The sequence below is a fragment of the Coenobita brevimanus genome, chromosome 107, assembly GCF_032717465.1.
Source record: "Coenobita brevimanus isolate Jiangsu-jjx chromosome 107, ASM3271746v2, whole genome shotgun sequence".
NCBI lineage: Eukaryota > Metazoa > Arthropoda > Malacostraca > Decapoda > Coenobitidae > Coenobita > Coenobita brevimanus.
In genome coordinates, this window is record NC_137060.1 from 1635349 (window position 1) to 1658886 (window position 23538).

A 23538-nucleotide genomic window follows, 5' to 3' on the forward strand; every position below is an offset into this window, starting at 1 on the left:
GAAATTGCCTCTACTTTCTTTGGATCTGGCTTTAATCCATCTTTAGTGTATGGCCAATGTAGTCTACATGATCAGTCTTTAGCTTATGCTTCCTTGGGTTTAACTTCTGTTTTTTCTCTCTACATCTTTGTAGGACCTGGTTTAATCTCGCATCATGAAATGAAATGAAATGAAAAGGTAGCAGCAGGTAACAAAGACCTTATGGCACTAAGTCGCATCACAGTGAAAATATGGTAAAGGATGAAAATAAGGGAAATTATGGTAAAGGAGGAAAATAAGGGAAATTATGGTACAGGAGGAAAATAAAGATAAGTATTTTGAGCACCGAAGAAGACAAACTGATGTTGTCTCAATAAATAGCGAAGAGAAAGTAATGCGCGACGTCTATAAAGCGAAGGATAACCTGACTCAGCATAAAGACTTTCTACTGGACTATGTTTGTTGTTGAAGAGGCTACCTTTGAGTAAGGATGGTGGGTATCGAGGAACCACTGGAGAACTGAGTGGTGGAAGGGCATGACTCGGGCAAAGAAGAACGGCGGCGAAGGAAGGGGGTTTCTTCCCCTGGAGGCAAAGGAAGGTCTGAAAGGGATTTGACGATAGGCTCACTTGAAGTTAAGGTGGGGGAAGAAGAGAAACGTGGAGGTAACAGTGAGATTACGGATCAAGCAGAGGATGTAGAGGCTGCAGCCTCAGGGGGAAGAGGAGTGGAACGAAGAGTGAGAGGAGGGGAGTGAACATCGGCAGAAACGGTAATTGTTGAAGTGGAAATGGGGACGGTTGCAGCAGTGGTTGGAACAAACGATGGTGAAGAAGTATCCTAAAGAAACCGTGTTACTTTCTGGATAGTTTCGGGAGAACTGTCACCCGAAGATGCATGACGAAGTGGACGGAAGTCAGATCTGGAGGAAAGAGGAGGCATGCAGCGCTTTTGGGGAACAGGACGCGACCCACGATGGGCTTCACGTTTCTTGACCGAATGAAGGGGAGTGGTAGGGTGGAAGGGGCGAGGCAGTGGATGTTGGAGTAGAGAGAGGGCAGTGTTTGGAAACTCCCTGTACTGTTGTTTGCAGATGATGCTGTGTTGTTAAGTGAAGACGAAGGGAAGCTGCAAGGCTTGGTGGATGAGTTTGGGAGAGTGTGTAAGAAACGGAATTTAATGGTGAATGTAGGGAAGAGTAAAGTGATGGTCTTCGAGAGAAATGAAGTCAGTGAATGTACAGTGAGGTTGGAGGAGGAGGAAATGGAAAACGTGAGTACGTTTAAGTACTTGGGTAGTGTGATTAGTAGCGGTGGACGTTTGGAGGGTGAAGTGCTTGAAAGGATACAACAAGGAAAAAAGGTTGCTGGTTCCTTGAAAGAAGGGATAAGAAACAGGGAAGTGAGCATGGAAGTGAAAAAGTTACTACATGACAGTATTGTGATACCAATTCTAATGTATGGAAGTGAAGCTTGGACGTTGTTGGAAGGACACAAGTCAAGAGTGAGAGCAGTGGAAATGAATTATTTAAGAGGAGCATGTGGAGTCGCATGGAGAGACAGGCTGACAAATGAGGATATAAAGGAGCGTTGTGGTGTGGATGTGGATGTGATAGGAAGCATTAGGAGGAATACACTGAGGTGGTTTGGCCATGTGGAGAGGATGGAGGGTGAAAGACTGACGAAGAGAGTGTATGTGAGTGAGGTGGACGGGGGGAGAGGGAGGGGGAGGCCGAGGATGAGATGGAGGGATGGGGTGGAGAGGTATATGAGAGAGGGGGGTGTGAGCTGGGAGCAGGGCAGTGAAATGGTGGGGGACAGGGTGACGTGGAGGCGATTTGTTTGTGGCCACCCCGAACGGGATTGATGCGTCTGGCAATAGATAGATATATAGATTAATGAAATGGTGGGGGACAGGGTGACATGGAGGCGATTTGTTTGTGGCCATCCTTTACAGGATAATGGCGTCTGGCAATAGATAGACAGACAGACTAATGAAGGCTAGATATAACCCTACTGTTACCTGGACAAAACAAAAAATAAGTTAAAAAAAATGAAATGCAGGTCATTAGATTGAAGAGTTTATCTTGACTAGTGTGTATGTAACTCATAATAATAATAATAATAATAATAATAATAATAATGTCTGTAGCTATGTAGCATAAAGCAGATAGACAGACCGACAGTAGATAATTATAGAATAACATTGTCGATAGGTATGTAGAATAATATATAATAGAGAGAGAGAGGGGGGGGGGACTACCGAACCACCTTGTACATCCAAACCAGCGAAACGAACCAACAGGATTCAAATTTTCCCGCCAACGAGGTGAGATGTGGGAGAAGGTGCAATGGCGGGTCAGTCAAGAAGTTGAACTAGGAAAACACTGGATGGTAAACTGGAGTATCACATATTTACTGTTTTACTGGATATTTCTTAAGTTGATCTTAAGTTTGACCTTACAATTTTATGCATTTTTTAATTACATTTTATTTTGTTCGTATCAATGAACTTACCTTTTATTCATGTCATGTTTTTTTAATATTGCTTATCTATGCAATGGATACTTACTGTACTTATCCAGACCTTCGGATTAAGTAACATTAAATCTATATTATACAGAAAATTGCTTCTTAACATAGGTAGGCTCAGTGGGTTGGAGCGCTCCCCTCTGATTGAAGGATCTGAGGTTCGACTCCACCCAAGGGTTACTGGTAGACCTCAGGAAGGGCATGAGGGCACAAAGTGCTACACGCTCCAAAACCAAAATCTTCTACCCAAAGGAAACACCTTGACTCTTACCGAAGAAAAGAACACTGCCAAAAACACACATATTAAAACCAAACCAATTAGGAATAGTTTGTGCTGTGGCTGCTAGTATGTAAAATACAATAAATGATGTTAGTGTCCTTTGTCACGTGACAGAAAGTACAAATACAATCTCTTAAAGCTAATTTTGTTATAGGTTTGGGCTGGTCTTTGCTGGTGAACCCGCTGGACTTCAGGCTGACCCCTACCCAATTCCTGCATCGCAGTATCATTCCACGAACAGGATGGAGTGACTAGACTGCCGGGTAGAAGCGCATCCATGATCACCGTATTGTTTCTTTAATGTGCATGAATTCGTGCCGACTGTCCACACACACATCTGCTCCTTGTTTGTCTCAGTGCTTTTTGAACATCTTGCTCTTTACCCCTTCAGTGCAATGGTTTCTATTTTATTTTCTTTCTTTTTCATTTTTAAATTCTTGCTCTACCCAGTTAAGGCGAGACTTCATCCAGAAAAAGGGCTTAGAAACAGTCTTCATTAGAAATGCGCTCCGTTAATTTCATACCTATATTTTGTACATTTTAACCTGACCTAAAATCAGCTTCTCTTTTACCTTGAACGTGGATGCAGAGCCGTAGTATTGCCTAATTCTGCCAATGAACTTCAGCGTTGAGGGGGGGGGGGAGGCTACAACAATTTAAAAATCACTTCCAAAATTAACTGGACGAACTACAGCTGTCTCAAAAATTCTACTACAATTTGTTAACATCAAGATTATCTCAAACTTTACACATACAGTCAGGGTCACAAATTTTTCAAATATTCCGTCAATTCTGCTTTATGCTTAAGGCATGTCTTGTCTCTCACTTTCCTCCCTGACGATCATATTAAGTAGTTATCATTGTACACAGAAACAAACAGAATCTCTCTTAGTTTTGGAAATTAGCCACCAGAGGGCAGTGAGAAGCAGCAGAGGTGGAACATTAGGGGAACCTGTGCCCCTGATATTCAGTCTTTCTTTAGCATAAACATTTACCCTGATTTACACATTATCTCGCTACCTTAAGGGTACACCTTCCATACAGGCACGCCAAAGACCTCATCTCACGCTATATACTATTAACTCGTCACAACCACATAGAAATTACCTTACACCTACTACCTCTCTCTTGTTACTCATCTCTTTATCAGCAAATCTCTCTCTCACATACCACTAACTGATTACAACCATATACCATTCTACGTTCCACCTATCACTCACACACTATATACCATGTAATCACTACTCTTTATGCTAAAAACATTTCTTCCCCTCCCCCTGCGACCTTCACATCAATATACCACACATCACTACTTCATCTTTTCCCAAACCTATCCTTGTTATACCTATCGCATACCACATACCTACCACACCATCACCTCTACCTTATATAGCATCCTCAATACCACAACCTTACACTACCGCATCATATCCTCACGAAATTCCCAATCACATTTACCTCCCTCTTCCGCAATAAAGCCCTTACTACCATATCCTCACACCTACCATACCCACATCCTCACATCTACCATACCCTCACACTACCATACCCACATCCTCACATCTACCATACCCTCACACTACCATAACCACATCCTCACATCTACCATACCCTCAAACTACCATAACCACATCCTCACATCTACCATACCCACATCCTCACATCTACCATACCCTCACACTACCATACCCACATCCTCACACCTACCATACCCTCACACTACCATACCCACATCCTCACATCTACCATACCCTCACACTACCATACCCACATCCTCACAGCTACCATACCCTCACACTACCATACCCACATCCTCACAGCTGCCATACCCTCACACTACCATACCCACATCCTCACATCTACCATACCCTCACACTACCATACCCACATCCTCACACCTACCATACCCTCACACTACCATACCCACATCCTCACATCTACCATACCCTCACACTACCATACCCACATCCTCACACCTACCATACCCTCACACTACCATACCCACATCCTCACATCTACCATACCCTCACACTACCATACCCACATCCTCATACCTACCATACCCTCACACCTCCATACCCACATCCTCACATCTACCATACCCTCACACTACCATACCCACATCCGCACACCTACCATACCCTCACACTACCAAACCCACATCCTCACATCTACCATACCCTCACACTACCATACCCACATCCTCACATCTACCATACCCTCACACTACCATACCCACATCCTCACATCTACCATACCCTCACACTACCATACCCACATCCTCACATCTACCATACCCTCACACTACCATACCCACATCCTCACATCTACCATACCCTCACACTACCATACCCACATCCTCACACCTAAAATACCCTCACACTACCATACCCACATCCTCACACCTACCATACCCACACACTACCATACCCACATCCTCACATCTACCATATCCTCACACTACCATACCCACATCCTCACATCTACCATACCCTCACACTACCATACCCACATCCTCACACCTACCATACCCTCACACTACCATACCCACATCCTCGCATCTACCATACCCTCACACTACCATACCCACATCCTCGCATCTACCATACCCTCACACTACCATACCCACATCCTCACATCTACCATACCCTCACACTACCATACCCACATCCTCACACTACCATACCCACATCCTCACATCTACCATACCCTCACACTACCATACCCACATCCTCACATCTACCATACCCTCACACTACCATACCCACATCCTCACACTACCATACCCACATCCTCACATCTGCCATACCCTCACACTACCATACCCACATCCTCACATCTACCATACCCTCACACTACCATACCCACATCCTCACACCTACCATACCCTCACACTACCATACCCACATCCTCACATCTACCATACCCTCACACTACCATACCCTCACACCTCCATACCCACATCCTCACATCTACCATACCCTCACACTACCATACCCACATCCTCACATCTACCATACCCTCACACTACCATACCCACATCCTCACACCTACCATACCCACATCCTCACATCTACCATACCCTCACACTACCATACCCACATCCTCACATCTACCATACCCTCACACTACCATACCCACATCCTCACACCTACCATACCCTCACACTACCATACCCACATCCTCGCATCTACCATACCCTCACACTACCATACCCACATCCTCACATCTACCATACCCTCACACTACCATACCCACATCCTCACATCTACCATACCCTCACACTACCATACCCACATCCTCACACCTACCATACCCTCACACTACCATACCCACATCCTCACACCTACCATACCCTCACACTACCATACCCACATCCTCACATCTACCATACCCTCACACTACCATACCCACATCCTCACACCATACCCACCCTCACACTACCATACCCACATCCTCACCTACCATACCCTCATACTAACATAACCACATCCTCACATCTACCATACCCTCACACTACCATACCCACATCCGCACACTTACCATACCCTCACACTACCATACCCACATCCTCACATCTACCATACCCTCACACTACCATACCCACATCCTCACATCTACCATACCCTCACACTACCATACCCACATCCTCACATCTACCATACCCTCACACTACCATACCCACATCCTCACATCTACCATACCCTCACACTACCATACCCACATCCTCACATCTACCATACCCTCACACTACCATACCCACATCCTCACATCTACCATACCCTCACACTACCATACCCACATCCTCACACCTACCATACCCTCACACTACCATACCCACATCCTCACATCTACCATACCCTCACACTACCATACCCACATCCTCACATCTACCATACCCTCACACTACCATACCCACATCCTCACATCTACCATACCCTCACACTACCATACCCACATCCTCACATCTACCATACCCTCACACTACCATACCCACATCCTCACATCTACCATACCCTCACACTACCATACCCACATCCTCACATCTACCATACCCTCACACTACCATACCCACATCCTCACATCTACCATACCCTCACACTACCATACCCACATCCTCACATCTACCATACCCTCACACTACCATACCCACATCCTCACATCTACCATACCCTCACACTACCATACCCACATCCTCACATCTACCATACCCTCACACTACCATACCCACATCCTCACATCTACCATACCCTCACACTACCATACCCACATCCTCACACCTACCATACCCTCACACTACCATACCCACATCCTCACATCTACCATACCCTCACACTACCATACCCACATCCTCACATCTACCATACCCTCACACTACCATACCCACATCCTCACATCTACCATACCCTCACACTACCATACCCACATCCTCACACCTACCATACCCACATCCTCACATCTACCATACCCTCACACTACCATACCCACATCCTCACATCTACCATACCCTCACACTACCATACCCACATCCTCACATCTACCATACCCTCACACTACCATACCCACATCCTCACATCTACCATACCCTCACACTACCATACCCACATCCTCACACCTACCATACCCACATCCTCACATCTACCATACCCTCACACTACCATACCCACATCCTCACATCTACCATACCCTCACACTACCATACCCACATCCTCACACCTACCATACCCTCACACTACCATACCCACATCCTCACATCTACCATACCCTCACACTACCATACCCACATCCTCACATCTACCATACCCTCACACTACCATACCCACATCCTCACATCTACCATACCCTCACACTACCATACCCACATCCTCACATCTACCATACCCTCACACTACCATACCCACATCCTCACATCTACCATACCCTCACACTACCATACCCACATCCTCACATCTACCATACCCTCACACTACCATACCCACATCCTCACACCTACCATACCCTCACACTACCATACCCTCACACTACCATACCCACATCCTCACACTACCATACCCACATCCTCACATCTACCATACCCTCACACTACCATACCCACATCCTCACATCTACCATACCCTCACACTACCATACCCACATCCTCACATCTACCATACCCACATCCTCACACCTACCATACCCTCACACTACCATACCCACATCCTCACATCTACCATACCCTCACACTACCATACCCACATCCTCACATCTACCATACCCTCACACTACCATACCCACATCCTCACATCTACCATACCCTCACACTACCATACCCACATCCTCACATCTACCAAACCTCACACTACCATACCCACATCCTCACATCTACCATACCCTCACACTACCATACCCACATCCTCACATCTACCATACCCTCACACTACCATACCCACATCCTCACACCTACCATACCCTCACACTACCATACCCACATCCTCACACCTACCATACCCTCACACTACCATACCCACATCCTCACATCTACCATACCCTCACACTACCATACCCACATCCTCACATCTACCATACCCTCACACTACCATACCCACATCCTCACATCTACCATACCCTCACACTACTGGTTCACATTTCCTCACATACCATACCCTCACACTACCATACCCACATCCTCAATACCATATCAACTACCATACCCACATCCTCACACCTACCATACCCTCACACTACCATACCCACATCCTCACACCTACCATACCCTCACAATGGTTCACTTTCCTGTCTCACGGTTTCACACACTCCTGGAATACAAACAGGTTAATATTTGCCAGCCGTGTATCAACGTAAATATAACTACTTTCATCACAGGAGACACATCTTCCATCATTCTTGCCTCACACATCCTCCATTGTATCACACTGCCTAAAACACACACACACACACTACAACCTCCACCTTATATCAACCTCCCCTGCTACTCTCCGCCTCACCTTTACCTCACACTAGCTCCCTTGCCTCACCCCTACCTCACAAGACCTCACCTGCTCCCCTCTATTTGATCCCTATCTGACACCACTTCCTCTGCCTTATCTCTACCTTACACCACATACTTACTCCCCTTGTCTCTCCTTGCCTCATCCCTGCCTCACACCATCTCCCCTGCCCCCTCTGCCTTTCCCTGCCTCACCCCTCCCTCACACCATCTCATATGCCCCCGTCTGCCTCTCCCTGCCCCACACACACCCTGACTCTTACCACCTCCCCTGTCTACCCCTGCCTCAACTCTGCCTCCGCCTTTCCTTTTGCAATCACTGGACAACAATAGGGATGCATTTTTTTGGCAATGTTGCAAGTGTGGCCTTAGTACATGTCAAGTGAGGTTGCAGCAGGGAAGGTCAAGTGAATTGTGTGTGTGTGTGTGTGTGTGTGTGTGTGTGTGTGTGTGTGTGTGTGTGTGTGTGTGTGTGTGTGTGTGTGTGTGTGTGTGTGTGTGTGTGTGAAGCGAGATGAGTGAGTGAATGACGAAGAGAGAGAGAGAGAGAGAGAGAGAGAGAGAGAGGGATTGATTAAGGAAGGGAGAGGAGGTGAGTAAGGAAGGGGGAGGAAGTGAATGAGATGTGAAAGGGCTAAAGAAGGTGGGTGAGAGATGAGGGAAGTGAATGAGCGTCGAGGAAAAAGGGAGGGAAGTCGGTGAGAGGTGAGAGAGATGAGTGACGAGAGAAATGAGTGAGTGAAGGGTGTGGAAAGTGAGGACAAGATGAGAGAGGGGAGTAAGGAGAGTGAGAGAGGGAGGAAGAGGGGCAGGAAATGAAAGAAGTGGGTGAAAGATGAGGAAGAGGTGAGAAAGAGGTGAGTACAATGAGTAAATGGGATGAGAAGAAAGGGAGAGGAGGTTGAGGCGAGGAAGAGGGTAAGGAAGCGAAATAAAGAGGAGAGAAGTGAGTGAGAGATTAAGGAGATGAGTAAGAGGCTGGAGAGGTGAGTGAATGGGAAGTGAATTAAAAAAAAAAAAAAGGTAAAAAGAAAATGAGAAGTTACGGAGATGAAAAATATAATGAAAAATGAATAAACAACGTCTAGTGAGCATGACGAAATGAATGGTCAGAGAGGCGAAGGTCGTGCGAAATGCGAGATATATGATGGGTCAGTGATGAATAAGCCAAAGTGAGTCAGGGAGGGTGGGTGAGAGAGAGGTGGGTGATGGGTGAGTGAGGGATGCGTGGGTGAGAGGGACGTGACTGGTTGTGTGTGTGAGTGGGTGTGAGATGAGAGATAGGTGAGTGGGTGAGTGAGGGGTGAGGAAGAGATGAGCGAGTGAGTGACTGAAAAGTAAGGGAGAAGTGAGTGACTGAGTAGTGAGAGATGAGTGAGTGATTGAATGAATGAGTGAATGAGTGTGAGAGATGAGTGAGGAGTGAGTGAGTGAATGAGTGAGTGTGAGAGATGAGTGAGGAATGAGTGAGTGTGAGAGATGAGTGAGGAGTGAGTGAGTGTGAGAGATGAGTGAGGAGTGAGTGAGTGTGAGAGATGAGTGAGGAGTAAGTGAGTGTGAGAGATGAGTGAGGAGTAAGTGAGTGTGAGAGATGAGTGAGGAGTAAGTGAGTGTGAGAGATGAGTGAGGAGTGAGTGAGTGAATGAGTGAGTGTGAGAGATGAGTGAAGAGTGAGTGACTGAGAGATGAGTGAGGAGTGAGTGAGTGTGAGAGATGAGTGAGGAGTAAGTGAGTGTGAGAGATGAGTGAGGAGTGAGTGAGTGTGAGAGATGAGTGAGGAGTGAGTGAGTGTGAGAGATGAGTGAGGAGTAAGTGAGTGTGAGAGATGAGTGAGGAGTAAGTGAGTGTGAGAGATGAGTGAGGAGTGAGTGAGTGAATGAGTGAGTGTGAGAGATGAGTGAAGAGTGAGTGACTGAGAGATGAGTGAGGAGTGAGTGAGTGTGAGAGATGAGTGAGGAGTAAGTGAGTGTGAGAGATGAGTGAGGAGTGAGTGAGTGTGAGAGATGAGTGAGGAGTGAGTGAGTGACTATATGAATGAATGGGTGAGTGGTGAGAGAGAAGAGTGAGTGAGTGAGTAAGTGGGTGAATTAGTGAGTGAGAGGTTAATGAGTGAGGTGATGTGAGTAGCAGGTGCGTATGGGGAACGAAAATGAAAGGTGAGTGAGGATAGATTAATGCGTGAAGTGAGGAGAGGTGAATAAGTGAGACGTAAGAAGTGAGTGAATGAGTGAGATATGAAGGATGGTGAATAACGTGAATGCGGTGAAGAATGATGAGTCAAAGGTAAGAGAAGGTGAGTGACGGGTGAGTGAGTGACAAGAGGAGAGGTGAGTAACATGAATGAGTGAGAGATGAGGAAAGATGATCGACTGAATGCATGATAGACTGTATGATCGAGTGAGTGAGTAAGCAAGAAATAAAGAGGAAGTGAGTGAAAGGGTTAGCATTGATGAATATGAGCAGCGAGAGAGAGAGAGAGAGAGAGAGAGAGAGAGAGAATTTTCATCCACTCTCCCCTTTTCCCAGTTCCCCCTCCGCTTTTTTACCTCTTCCCACCTTTCACCCCCATTTCCTTTAATCCTCTCCTCCTCTCCCCATCTTTCTTCCCCCTCCCCGCCACTGACCTGTGTCCCTTCTGAACCTTCTTCAGGTCATGGCCACACTGCCCCCCACCCCCTATCCCCCACCCCTTTCCTCTCCCTTCCCCCTCTACCCCCTCCATCGTCCCCCCACTCCCCTCGCCACTGCCCTTCACTGCATCACTCTTTCTTGTCCGTACCCCCCCCCACCACTACCTTTGCTTTTCACCCCTCACCTCTCTCTCTCTCTCTCTCTCTCTCTCTCTCTCTCTCAAATGAAAATACATAAAAAAATGGAAGACAAAAACGTTCTCAGGGTGAAGCAAAAAAAAAAAAGAAAAAGAAAAGAAAGAAAAAAAAATATGACTATAGTCGGAATCCCGCCCGTTTGCGGCTGAGGTGTGGCCCGCACCTGTGTACAATGGTGCCACGTTTCCCCAACTTGCGATGTGAAACGGAAGCTATTTATGTACAAGGCATCACAAATTCGATAAATTCAGATGAATAAAAATTACACATGTGTATTTTGATGGATGAATCAACAGTAATCTTATTATGCATAAAATATTTATACAGTAACACAGAAACATGGCATACATATTGTACAGTGTTGCTAAAAGAAATAGCAGTCACTTTTAATGTTTTTTAGCGTAGTTTTAGGGTGGGTAATAATATTACAGTTATGGATATAATAGAATGAGCCTGAAAAAAGAAGAAATATGCCAATATCTAAAGTAAAAGAAATAATTCATATAATTCTTGTGAGTGGCAGCACTGACAGACCCCGTCTGGCCTAAGGTAAAGTACGTACCTCCATAGACCCAAGCATAGCTTGTACAGGTGTTGCTAGGGAAAAATGCTCACATTTACTGGCTTTTACCGTAATTTTAAGGGCGAGGAATAATCACATTTATAATCATAAGCTAATATGTAGGACAAAATAGTAGGCATATGCCAATACTGAAGTAAAAAAAAAAAAAAAAAACATTATTCACTCGCGAGCGGCAACACTTCCACACCCAGTCGGTGGCCTTGACCTCAGGGGTGGTGTGGAGAGAGAGATGGAGGAAGGGGAAAGAGAATGAATGAATGAAAATCAATCATGATACTGCAATAACGGGTCATCTGTCGCCGTATACAAAAAATGATAAATATCACTAAATATAACAAAACCAAAATAACAAATTAAAGCACAATTATAAATAACTTATAAAAGAATCAAAAGTACTCAGGGTGGCTCACATTTCCCGCCAGGAGAGAGAGAGAGAGAGAGAGAGAGAGAGAGAGAGAGAGAGGTCTGTCACTGCCTTCTTTGTATTCATTTGTTCCTTTGTACATACTGCACACACTGATATACATTGTTCCTATTGATGCACATATATCTATACACGTAATTTCTCTCTCTCTCTCTCTCTCTCTCTCTCTTCTAATACTGACCACGTGGTAGGTGAATCCAGCCCCCCCTTCCCCTTCCCTCCCTTCTTAATCCCTCCTGGGTGTCTCAGGTCAAATCCCCCTTCACACTTCCCCTCCCCCCTGGACCACCACCCCAACAAACCCACATCCACACTCCCACCCACACCTACACCCACACCCCACAACGTCGGGGTGTATGAATCAGTAACGTAACAAACCTCTCAGCAGACAGTAACTTTGACACTCCATCTACTACTAAATATAACAAAACCAAATTAACAAATGAAAGCACAATTATAAATAACTTATAAAAGAATCAAAAGTACTCAGGGTGGTTCACATTTCCCGCCAGGAAAGAGAGAGAGAGAGAGAGAGAGAGAGAGAGAGAGAGAGAGATAACGGTATAGAAAACGTGGCAACACTGTACACAGGTGCGGGCCACACCACAGCCGCAAACGTGCGCGAGTCCTACTATATCTGCAAATTAACCCTATCACCGCCATGACTGTATTTAGCTTAATGTCTTGCTACCGACAGACGATTTTATTCAGCTTGGGAAGACCCTTTTTAAGTCACAAGGGCATGCGAAACACTACGAGCTGGATAACTTTCTTGTGGGCATTGAAATCTCTACGTTCTCTATCCACTCACTACTAAGACAGTCCAGGTAAAGGAGTTAGGAAAGTAAAAAAAAAAGAAAAGATGTTAAAATGGAGTTAAAGGAAGCTGAAAAGGAGACAGAGGTAACAGAAATTAAACAGAAAATAAAGAGAGCTAAAAAGGACTTTAAACACACTGACAAAAAGTTAAAGTGAAAGAAAAAGCTAAAAATGTTAAAAGTAAGCAAGCTAAAATTGGCTAAAAAACTAAAATTAGATAAAAGATGCTAAAATGGAGGTAAAGACGACCATTTATAAGGCTCTTAAAATGAGATAAAAGGCTATAATAGGTGTATGTGTTTATAAGCAGGTAAAAGGCGTTAAACGGGTGTTTGGAAAGGAGTTAATGTACGAGTTTGAAATGAAGCAAATAGGAATTTGATGTGGAGTTTGAAAAGGAGTCAAAAAGGTGTTCACGAGTCAAAAGATAGGCTAAATGATGCTATAACGGATCTTTCAAAGGAGCTGAAAGGCAGTTAAAAAGAGATCGAAAGGGAATCAGAAGAATTAAAAGGGAGTTAGAAAGGAGTTGAAAGGGAGTTCGAATGGAGTTGAAAGGAGCTGAAAGGGAGTTGAAAGGAGGTTAGAAAGGAGCTGAGGGGGAGGGTGATGAGTCACAAGTGTGAAGGAGGGATGGGGAAGGCTGAGACATGACAATCTATTCTGTGTTCATCGATCAATATCTAATCAATCTTTCTTTCGATCTATTCGTTTGTCTATCTGTCCATATCTCTACGTCTATTTTTATCTATCCTTTATCCCTCCATCTTTCAATCAATGTCTGCCTGTCTGCATACGGCATCTATATGCCTATTTATTTATCTAACGTATGTACACACAACAAAAAAACTATCGTTACACCTTCTGCGCGATATAAAATGACACACGAATGAAGGTTTTTGATAACAGCCTCCTCCATTGGTATCCCTGCGTGTGTTTGTTGCATATTTATTATAAGCTATATCCATTGCTTCTCCCATGCATATTTCTACCTCGTCCTATTTGGCAACTCACCCACTGTCAGGCTCTAGGTCAAGATCAGGCTTACCAACCCTAGCGAGACAGCCAGGTTGTTCAGTATGAAACACATTGGACCCCCCTGTAACGATAGTTTTTTTGCTGTGTGTACCTACATACCCATGTATCTGTTTATCTATCTGTCTACTGTATCTATCTATCTATCTATCGGCACAGTCGAACAAGACAACTGAGACAGGCTTGAAAAAATGTGCAATAAGAGGAAATTAGTAATAAGTGATCAAACTCGCTTTTACATTTAATTCTTGCTATGTGCTTCGCTAAAGTGAAGCACCCACCCTGAAAAGTTTCAGGGAGTGACTGACTGACCTGACTGCTCCTGAAGGTGCTCGCGTATCTTTGGTAACAACAACAACAATAATAATAATAATAATAATAATAATGTAGTAGTAATAGTACTGTGGCAGTAGTAGTAGTAGTAGTAGCGGTGGTGGTAATAACTAAACATCGTAAAACTGTCCAAGGACAATTATGATACTTTCCACGGCCGTTGCCTACTATAAAAACCGAGCAATAAAGTGACAGTGAGGTCAAGGTCACTGATCTTGTGAATGTCACCTTAAGTCATCACAGCCTGTAAGTCCATCAAGTTTGATGGCGCTAGCTTTCATCCTTCATGAAAAATTTGGTGACATCCGGAATATGTGAAAATGTCTCAGTTACTATCCCACGCGATCTGAGAATAACCATCCGACTGGAACCATATTCTTTTCCGCACTGCGTCCGCCTTAAGGCTATATTGTAGTAAAATTTCAGCTTCCCAATTTAATGATCTCTTGAGATACCGTGGCTGACATTTTTCTGTGTTCCGGATAGTATCCGAAGATCCGGTCGGCTCACTGCCGCTATATTTGGCCAAAAGATGAGGAAAACTGTACGACTAAGGCGACCACGTTTTAAGGCTCTAGACTAAATAGCCTTTGAAATATCGCAATATAATAATAATAATAATAATAATAAGAAGAAGAAGAAGAAGAATGATGGCAATAAAACATGCCACAGGGATGTGGAAAGTTTAAGAACAGAATCATCATCCAATCCTACGTTACCCCATGAGGAGTGTAGGAGTCCGGGGCTAGGCAAGTTGGTCTTGACATTTGAGATGAGAGTGACCAGCCTCACTCATCCCTGAGTGGCATTACGTGAGCAATAAACCCCAACCACCCCTTGGATATAAACCTTCACCGGCTCAATCCGATTGTAGCTCTGTACTTACCCACTAAACCACCATGCGCCAAAATTTCGTTATATGGTTACCACCCAGCGTAGTAAATGGTTTCCTGGTGTACAGGAAACCATTTGGCTTGTCACTCAGTGCGGAGTCACCCACAGGCAGAAGGAAGAGGAAAGAATGAAGGAAAGAAAGACGGAAGATGGAGTGTACAGTCACCCGAATGCAGAAGGACGAGGAAAGAATGAACGAGACAGAAGAGGATGGAAGGAAAGAATGGAGGAAAGGAAAGGGCAGTCAACCGAGAGCAGCACTACATCGAGTGAGCGGATGGTGAGCGCCCCCACCTACCAAAACAGAATAAAAATAATCATTTTAACATATTATTATTATTATTATTATTATTTCTAAGCTAAAACACGAGGGACGGATGGAAAACAAACTGACATGGATTTCCTCTCCCTATGCAGACGTCTTATTTAGCCTATCCTTGCTGCTTCCTGACGATTTATTCAGCTTAACAGAGCCCACAGTCAAGAGTTATTACAAGGAACAGACTACCGTATATAATCTATACCCAACGAAATAGACTGATAGGTAGATTGTGTATGTAGATCAATACATATAGGTTGATTATGTGTAGATATATACACAAGTACATTGCGTACAGACAGCCTGCAGACGAGTCGATTGGGGATTGTGTCCATTAAGATTGGTAGAGAATGAGATTGTATATGGTTACATTAAATATATAGAGAGATTTAAAAGATTAAATTAACTAACATGGACTGTGTGTGTGTGTGTGTGTGTGTGTGTGTGTGTGTGTGTGTGTGTGTGTGTGCAACCTCTTTATCTCCTTGTTAGAAATAAACTACACATATAAAAACATTAACGACACAAGAGAGAAAGGTAAGGTGAAATAAACAGAACAAATCGCTGACGAAGAGGAGCAACGAAGCCTCCAATACCACCCACACTATGACCCTTACGCAGTCTTAAGGTGCTTCAAATGCCCAGAGTTGAAGGGGTGAGAAAAACTTGTACCGATATTAAACCATCAGTAACACTTAACTCTGTATCCTCTGCAGATATTCACATATAACTATACTCACTTCCTGATGCCCAAGGGGAAATTTAGGTGAAAAATGGAAGAAATTCAGGACAAAACACACCACATACAGGAGGGCATTAACACTTGCAGTCCCGCCGAGTGTGTGTATTCCTCCGCGACTTAAAGTAGTACCTCATCCTTAGCAACTTGTTTTGCATAATTCCTTTTTTTTTTTTCCCTTCACGCATGTTATTTACATATTTTCCCTAGTGGCACTGATTTCATAAGTAATATACAAGGAAATATGAAACTGCCATTAAAATATACAAATGGGCAAGAGAAGGATTCTACACTCTCCTAAGAACGACTGAGTAGAAACGAAATTTAAATGGCTGAGTTACAGAGCTGAGAAATATACATACCGTAGCCTAGTCAAATCATTAATAATACATATCTCAGCCCATTCTCCACATAACCACAAACATCCTTACTTACCCTCTGACATCCGTTAAATATTCTGAAGGTGAAGAATCGGCGATTTAAGTAGAAAAAACAAAATAAACACAAGACATGGACACTAGAGGGCACGATAGGACTAAGCGAAGAGGCTGCTAGTGTCTTACTGTCTTGTGTGTTCCTCCGCGACCCAAGAAGCATTCAACTGCAATTCCTTTTTCCCATGTTTTTCCCCCCTCAATAAAACGTCACTAGTAGCGTCTGACATTTCTGCAGTTAACTGTCGATACTAATAAGACACATAGTATAACAAAGAAATATAAGGCGTAGCATTCATAGTAAATTGTTTTGGAAAGGAGGTTATGGTGTAACTTCGTCCAGATTTTCGTCCTTTTCATTTTTTTTTTTTCCATACAGCTTAATGGTAGTAAGATAATCCTTTCCACAGCACCTCTTTGTGACTGGCACCATTTATTTATTGCTATAACTCGATATTCAAGATGGAGACATGGCATTTTAGGCCAACCTAAAGTAAAATGAATATTTCAAGAAAACCCAAGTGTGTTGCTCCGCGAAAGAAAGTAGTGCGTGATGAGGCGTGTTAGGGAGATCCTGGCTGGAAGCCTGTGCCCGACAAGACGAAACGAAGTCAATCATACTCTGCTTCGACTCTAAATCCTGGACGGAGCCCTGTGCCTCGTTTCTTCTTGACGGATCACAGTCTCCGTCTACTTGAACCTGTGTAAACTTAAGCTATGCAATTGTCACGACTGCTATTACTAAACAGTTTATTACGGTCACGTCTTTTATATTTTCTATATATATATATATTTTTTTTGTTATTCCAGCTAACGCCAAGCGATTTTATGTAAGGTAATGAGTCCTAACGCTCATTTTAAAAATAGTTCTGACATGGCCGTTCCCTAAGGCCCAGCAGTCCTACGTACCAAAAATCTCCCTATGTAGACACTTCGGCGCCAACACCCACCGTTCATGTTCATATATGCTTGGGCTGTCATACAGGGTTGGTATATTGGTATAAGCGAAGGTTTATTTACATGTCACCACTTGGGCACTAACACCCACCGTCCATACTGAATACATGATAGGGCTGTCTGAAAAGACTGTTGTACTGGTATTAGCGGGGGTGTTTTTACGATATAACCAAGGAGATTCATTCCTATCAGTTTCGGTAATCCCTTTATGCTTAGTTTATGGCCAAGTATACTCAGACTGATGGATAAATCTAATAACCAAGGAGATTCATTCCTACCACAAACTTGCTTTGCTTCCTTCTGACAACTGGGCCACTCTCACAACTTGAATACATAGTCGTGGGTGCATTAAATTCTGAGTCATCGTTATGAAGCAGTCATGAGTCTCCTTGGTTACTATAATGCATTTACTCTATCTCAAGCTCCCTATTCTTTTTATTCACATACCGGTAGTTGATGGCCAAGGGTAGCTCATTTTGGAGGGTTGATTTGATTAGTAACCAAGGAGACTCATTCCTACCAAATGACAGGGTCATCGAATTTCACGCCAAGACGATCTATTCTTGAAGTTGTGGCAGTGACTCAGTTCCATCATGTGAAAACAAACCCAATGAATTACCACCACCAAACGCACAAAACCCTACCGCATCAGTAACCAAGGAGACTCACTCCTACATCATAAGTAAGGCTAATTGAATTTCAGGCGACCACTATTTAGTATTCAAGTTGTGGCAGTGGCCCAGTTCCGCCATATAAAGGCAAACGCACTACAACACCACAGCACAGCACAAAACCCCACCATTAAGACAGGAAAACAACTCATCCATACCTCGTGTACGCCACACTGCACATGACGCCACCACACTCACATTTTAATCCGTTCCTCCAGGTTATTGCCATCGCACACGCACACGAACTCACGCAAATACCACACGCAGAAACGGAAATAACCCAATTTTATCCCGCACCAACGACGCACCACACAAGAAACATGGCAGACTACGCGCGCTTACGGCCCGTCTTGGATGAAGGACAGTGATCTTACTTTGTTAAATTCTATTTCAAATTAACTTTTCTTCGTATAGTTAGACTAATATTTGATTATATTGTATGAATAATAGAATATTGATATATAAACAAGCTTTAAAGGGCAAGAGAATTGTTTTAAGTTGTGTGAGATGGTTAGTCTGTGTTGACGTGGATCCACGCAGTTGATGCCACCACGAGACCACCCTTGTTACAACACTATATCTATCTGTCTTTCAACACATTATGGACTAGGGATACCTAGACAGAGATAAAGAGGGAAGAAAATATATCTAAATTGTGTGTGACAGCTAGTCGTGTTGCTGTGTCCCCATTGGGCTGGAACCACCACGAGACCGGTTTTTACATTTTTATCTGCCCATCTATCATTCTATCTTCACATTATGAATTAAGGACGCGTAGAGATTTTAAGAGGCGAGAGAGAATTTTAAAATGTGTGAGATGGTTAGCCGGAATCAATCAATTACACTATACGATTGTTACCTTGGTCTGGCCCAGATTTTCATTCCTCGGCAGTAAATTTCATATAGCTGAGTGGCAGAAATGACAATGCAACGGCCATATCTTATTCCCATATCGGCTCATCGAGACCAGCATCATAATCTTGTGTTAATCTATTGATACAACACAGCAGGGTTGGGTCCAAGTACAGTACTACCCCGCTGGGGTAGGGAACAGTTTAAGGATTTGAATTTCATGTACAGCAGACTTTACCGATCTACCAGAAGACCCGCCGACATGTCGTAAAAATACCCCCCCTATACCAATACACCAGTCCTGTATGAGACAGCCCTAGCATGTATTTACTATGGACGGTGGGTGTTAGCGCCGAAGTGGTGACATAAGGAGGTGTATGTTATGTAGGAGGACTACAGGGCCTTGGGTGCAGGCTGTGAAGCCTATGCCCAGACCCGGCCGCATTAAAAAAAAAAAAAAAAAAAAAAAACGTACTTGGAGTTCAAAATGTTGGTTGTACTTGTACTTGTACTTAGACCCTAAGCATAATACCAAGTACTTTCAAGTACAATCAAGTACATTATATTTAAAAATTCATATATTCTATTGGACTTTATAATGGTATTATTGACTTCATATTCTGTCATAGAAGAAATGGTCTGATTAATAAAGTATACTTATATTCTAATACGCTACTTTCTACCTTAATAACTTAACCTTTAGAATGTGACGATCATTTAATTTCCCTCTTCGAAACAGGAGCACTTTAGTATGGTATAAAGTACTTGTACTTAAGTATAATGATATGTACTTGGACTTGGACTTAAGTAAATTGGAAAAAGGCTGTACTTGTACTTGAAAACTTTCCGGGTACTTGGACTTAAGTACAGTAGCCTGTACTTGGATCCAACCCTGCAAGACAGCATTCAAGATGGAGAGGACAGTTTGGGGCGATTAAAATAAGTGTAGTTCATTTGTTTTCACATAACGGAACTGGATCTCATAACTTAAATATTTTGTGGACGCATAAAATTGACCTTTAGTTATGAGGTAGGAATGAGTCTCCTTGGTTACTACAGCAAATGTGCTTTCATCTTACGGAACTGGACCACCCTAAGGTAAAAATTCATGGTTAATTACGATTAAACAGTGCCAGTGTAGTAGTAGTAGTAGTAGTGGTGGTGGTGGTGATGGTAGTGGTAGTAGTAGTAGTAGTGGTGGTGGTGGTAGTAGTAGTAGTAGTAGTAGTAGTAGTAGTTGCAACCCTAGGCTCATGTGAACGTTAACCCGGTGGACTGCAGGTCAAAGCTGCCCTTCTGCAGTCCACCATCGTCCTGTCGGGGGATAGGGAGGGGATTGAGGGATATTTGTATAACCAGGCAGCTCCACCACCCGGTCACATGGGCGCCACCACTTGAAGGCGTCCCTCTCCACCACCAGCCAGTAGGGTAATAACAGCAACTACCATTTTATTAAACATTTAATTTTTCACATAAACGTATGTCAACCTCCTGGATCAAATAAGTTTCTGTACATATTTACAGCTTTAGAACACAATGTAAAGGATTCAGTGCTTGTCCCAGGAACCAATGGTATAATTAGTACCAGCAAAACAACTAGCACTTTATGGCACGTATTCTTGGTGGCATAGCAGGCTTCCTAGCACCTCTTTCTTAGCGACTTAATTTGTATATTACACGTTAACATTACATGGTATACTATTTATATCGCTGATACAGTTGCCATCAATAACATACAAGAGGGTATTGAGGTGTAATGTACAGAATAAATCGCTAAGGAAGAGGTGCTATGATATCTCCAGTCACTCAGAATACAGGCCTATCAGTAAATGCTCAACAGTGGGATCCTTATGGGAGGTGTGGATAACGATGCCTGGGCCTCGTAGCTGTTTATAGGTAATCGTACAGAAGGCAAAATATAGCAATGTAGGTAACAAAACAATTATTTCATGTCATACATACTACTGTATAAAATATTATTGTTATATTGTTAACATAATACATCTTTTACTTCTGATAATATTATGCTGGTAAACACTTCGCTTTAATGACATGTTATATTCATACAACCACCAGCATCTCTCTCTCTCTCTCTCTCTCTCTCAGCATAAGAAAGACCTCTGTTTAGTGCATTTACTACGATATTTTTCCTAAGCTGAAGAAAGCCGTCTAGCGCTGGAGGGAATGAAAAAAAAAAAAAAAAAGTCCTCCATATTCGCTGGCTTGCTATTTGTGGGTTCGGTTATTCGAGGGTAAACAAACCATCTCATAATAAAATGGCGATCTGTTGTCCAAATGGACGCGAGTTCGATTCCCAGCTGGGACTGGGAACGATTCAAGTCTCTAAATTTCGTTAAAACTGACTTTATTAATCAGTCACAAGAACCACCGACATGTGAAAGCCATCCCCGCTAATAATAATACACCAGTCCTGTATGAGACAACCCTAGAATGTACAGTATTTGAAACTGACGGTGGATGTTAGCGCCTAAGTGGTGATACGTTGGGGTGTGAGGTATATGTAGGAAAGTTGCTGGGCCTAAAGAAACGGGCTAATAAACCTATGCTCAGAGTCGGACTCATAAGAAAATACTAAGAGATGTCAAACCACTTCAAAATACTACATACTCAACCAACCGACTGTACGGGCGCCTGCACACGTGCCTTCAAACATGCGTTGACAACAGAGCTGGCAACAAGTTTGGATACAAGTATGCAGCAGTATTTGGACAGATGTAAGGACACATGTTTCTGTGCAACTTTGAGCATACTGGCAGCAGAGGTGATGAGATAAGTGTGTCCATAAGAGGCAGCTGAGACTTCATCATGATGCTGCCAACATGGTTTGCATGCCAATGTTCCGAGCATGTTTGCAGCTTGTTCGTTACTGTGCTCTTTACCTGTTGCCAGCACTTGTTATTGCGAAGGTTTTTTGGACAATCACATAGTTAACGACTGCACAGACCGTTGGGGGAGGAGCACCAATTATGTGCGGGTTTTCGCCATTCGCGGGCAAGTTTGTAACATATCTCCGCGAATATGGAAGACCGACTGTACCTTCAATCTGAATTCCTATGCTTTACAATATTACCACACTGTACAGCACATGCGTTCTCCATCACTTATTTATATCACGACTCAATCGCAGTCTATATAACAAAAAAGTGATATTGCTTAAGTTGTTATTACAACCCGGTCATGCCTTGCCCATCATACCCATCAATCACAGGTAAGCAATATGGAAGAGGTGCCGGGGGCCTCCACAACCCATAAGATACGGGCTTCAGTTTTGTCCAACCTACTCAAAGGAATCCCCACTTGCTGCCAGTGTAACTCTTTCAACACAGTGACAACGTTTTTATGATATTCTTACCAATTTATGAAGATTTTATTCAGTTTATTCAAGATTCATTGTAATGATCCTTAGTAAGGTAAATAAAATGGCCTGACTGTAGGGAGAACACAGTAAAGAAGACATTACTGTGTTGACAGGGACATTATGTATTTCAGTAAAGGCTACGTGACTTATGTATTGAGCATCTGCCTTGGGATGCCACTCATTTGCCTAGACAAAAATAATAACTGAAAAAAAAAAAAAAAAAAATCAGCTGTTTCAGTCCAGAGTGGCAAAAGGTATTCGCACCCCAACTACTTCAGTCCAGAGTGGCATACCGTGTTGGAAACCATTTGCAAGAATAGCACACTGCACAGGGTATTTGAACCATTTGCTTTGGTGAAGAGTGCGAGCAGCTGCGGCAGGGTTTAGCAGGTGCTCGTATTAACAACATTACAATTCCCTATTTATATATTTACACCTTCATAGTATACATCAACCTCCCAAATCCCCATTACATATACAGTGTTTGATATCTCG